At 37.1% G+C, this 3507-nt stretch overlaps 1 pseudogene; it reads right to left on the bottom strand.

The window, feature by feature from the left end:
• Positions 1–233: 233 nt before the first annotated feature.
• Positions 234–1573, bottom strand: LOC138861615 (putative nuclease HARBI1; annotated as a pseudogene).
• Positions 1574–3507: the final 1934 nt, after the last annotated feature.

The following is a 3507-nucleotide window of genomic DNA, read 5'->3' as shown; positions in this document are numbered from 1 at the left end:
ATATATATATATATATATATATATATATATATATATATATATATATATATATATATATATATATATATTTCAACACATTTTGACAAGCTTTTTTAACAAAAGGAATGTAATCTCATGTATATCAATATTGACTTCCAGACATCCTTCATAGAATGAAACGTAAATATAAATACAAGAAATTATGGAAAAGTACAGAACAGTTACTATTATACTCCAGTTTCTGAAATCAATATTCAACTAAACCAATTTGTGATAAGATGAGCTCTGAGTACTTGACCTGAGCAACGGAAAACAGCTTCTTCTGTGATATTCATCTCGCCGTCATTTTCTAAAATCTCCTGAGGAACTGGTACCCTTCGTCTCACACAATAGTAATGGAGAAGCATACAAGCAATTGCAATTTTGGAGCACTTAACCGGGTCATACTGAAGAGTTCCTCCGGAATGATGCAGACACTTGAATCTTGAGGTCAGTATACCAAATGTCTGCTCTATGTTTACACGTGTTCTGGTGTTACTTCTGTTGTACCGCATTTCCCCTGGTGATGGATTCATCAGAGGTGTGAAAAGGTATGGTTCTAGGGGATAGCCACTATCACCTGTAAGAAGAAACAAATATTAAGTAAATCTTATATATTTCACTGGGCCTAATAGTGTTCACAAAAGTTATGCCAAGTTTGGTATATATTTCTTACTTAGTTCATAATTTTACTGAATTAAGTAATTTTAGCTTAATTATCATGCAAATATCAAAATGATTCCTCCTCCCCCAATTCTTTTCATGTCTAAAAAAAAACTTGCACATTACATTTTTTTTTCTGTTGGAATATTAGCAAATTATTTGCAAATGACTACAGCTGCACATGACATAAACTCTGATTTAACTCAGCCCTAAAATAACTTTCCTATCTGGCTCTACCATATAATTGTCCAAGCCACTTACCTAGTAAATAATTTTCTCCAAATTCCCCTGCCTCAAATTAAGCACGGAGAGCATAGTTGGACCAAATAAATACATTGTGAGTACTGCCAGGATATCTTGTGTTGTAACTTGTTATCAACCCATCTTTATTGCACACTAGTAGATTTAATGAATGAAACCTTTTCCTGTTAACATAGATATGTTCATCAACATACGGTGCTTTAATTGGAATGTGAGTGCTATCTATTGCTCCAATGACTTGTGAAGTTTGTTAATCTTGAAAAATCTCGGGCAGTCTTCATTAAACCAGTAACATTTGGTGGAAACTTTATTTCTGTTCTTGCCTTTTCAGTCAACACTCTGGTCGCTTCTGTAATAATCCTGCTTACACTTGCTTGTGTAAGTCCACAGGAGTCCCCTATCAAACTCTGAAATGTTGCGCTTGCATAAAAGCGTAAGGCCATAAGTACTTGTGTGTGGGTTGGCACTGGGTGTGACCTTGCTCTTCTTCATAAGTATGGGTCTAACATCTCACAAAGGCACAGAATTTCATGTCTTGGAAATCTATAGTACCGTAATACATGGTTATCACTAACATGCAATGGATCCAAGGGGTACCTATAATGTCTTTCATGCTGTAAAGCTTGGTCATTGAGCTAGGCAGCCACCATTTCCATGCTGTGTTTGTCGTCTGTCAACGGCGATGGGATTTAACTTTTAATATATTCAAATCACAATAATTAAACATACAAGGCAAGTCACTACATATCAAGAATTTCCGGTGTGTTGAACATATAAACCAGTCTGTGTGCTTAAATAAAAGCTATATAAGATAATGCCGACTATGTAACCGAGAAATAAAAATGTATTACACCTGGGTTAATACCCCTACAAGAGCTCCTGCAGTGTTGTATTTTACAAGATACTTTACACAATATGTGACGTAATAACATGGCTGATTTTGATTCGAGTATGAGCTTCGGAGGCCTTACGACATTGTAAGGGCTCCAATTTGAAATACAGCATTGTATCCGGCCCTTACAAGCGTCGCCATTTTAATACGGTGTATGGCTGCAAGCCAGAGATCGCCTGTTGGGAGTCTCAGCTCCTATCAATAATTGTAACTCATCGGTGATCGGGCACTTGCTGTGTGTGACAGATGAATGAAAATTTTTCTTGGCATTGTACCTGCAGGATTTCACCTGTCTTTCTGACCACCTCTGAATGTGTTATAGGGTGAGTATCCATTATATATCTACATAAGTTAAAGAAATGTATATTGTTTATCATCATTTTGTGATGAAACTTCATACAGACTTCATATATGGGGAAAATATTGGCGGGTATGTCAGTTCCCAACAGGAAGGGGGGTGCAGAGGCATATTTTTCAAAACTTACCTTTTACTAGTAGATAAGTGAATGCTGCGTATTTGTTTCTTAGAAGGAAGCCTAGTATTCTGATAGTGCATTTTATTGCGACTGAGCTGTTTTGCATTTTTTTTTTGTAAATACAATACTTGCTGAGACAGTGAAGCTAAGTCACATTGTTTTGCTAACTTTTACAGGTATGGCTGCACAAGTGAGTCTTGGACAATGAATCAGTGGCAGCATTGCTGGGAAATCATCCGTCGGATTATGGAGAGATAGACACTGAAGATGACACATGGTGAGGCTTCAGGCCCTAGGGACCATATCAGCAATGTTTCACTGTCTCAAGCTAAAGAGGAATGTTGCACTATTATCATTGGAGATGATAAAACGGCACCCGATACTGATGTAGAGAACCTTGATACGAATGGAAGGCCTTCAACATCGGGAGATGATCCAACTTCGGAAGTAAATAACAAGAACAAAGACCTCGCAGATGGAGGAAGAAATCACAATCAGTGAAAGAGAGGGAGTTTCGACTGGGATTGTAGCTTTCTCATATTTTTTGATGCTGAACTGTTTGATAGACTAGTATTTCAAACAAACTTGTACTGCACTCAGAAATGAAATATTTCGATAAATGTATGTCTTTTATGGAATTAACATTATGATGGGCTACCATCGTCTTCCATCACTACGCCTTCCATGCGAATGACAATGCTAAATTAAACAGGAAAGACAAGATATAAAAAGTGAGACCACTTGCTGAAGCTCTGAATGAAAGATTTAGAGACAGATGAGCACCCAGTCAGCATCTCATTGTGGATGAGTCAATGATGCACTTCAAAGACAACTGCCTGAAACAACATTACCCAATGAAGCCTATCAAACGGGGTTAGAACCTATAGTGCCTAGGGGATAATGATGGTTACATCAGCAAATTTGAGATTTACACAGGCAAAAAGATGAAAAGGAAAAGCCAAGCAAACCAAAACATACCTTCGGTGAACATATTGTCCTCACAATGACTGATCATCTCTGTGGAAAAAATACTCTATTTTGACAACTATTCATCAGTTCCCCTTATAGAAATATTCAAGGACAACACCTTTTGACATGTGGCACTATTAGACCAAACAGAAGTGACTTTCCTCTAGTCAATAATAAGTCATTAAAGAGAGGAGACTTTGACTTTAGGTCAACCTGCAGTGGAATAAA

The sequence above is a fragment of the Penaeus vannamei genome, chromosome 4, assembly GCF_042767895.1.
Source record: "Penaeus vannamei isolate JL-2024 chromosome 4, ASM4276789v1, whole genome shotgun sequence".
Taxonomy (NCBI): Eukaryota; Metazoa; Arthropoda; class Malacostraca; order Decapoda; family Penaeidae; genus Penaeus; species Penaeus vannamei.
The sequence above is the reverse complement of the archived record's forward strand: the minus strand, read 5'-3'. Positions and strand labels throughout refer to the sequence as shown.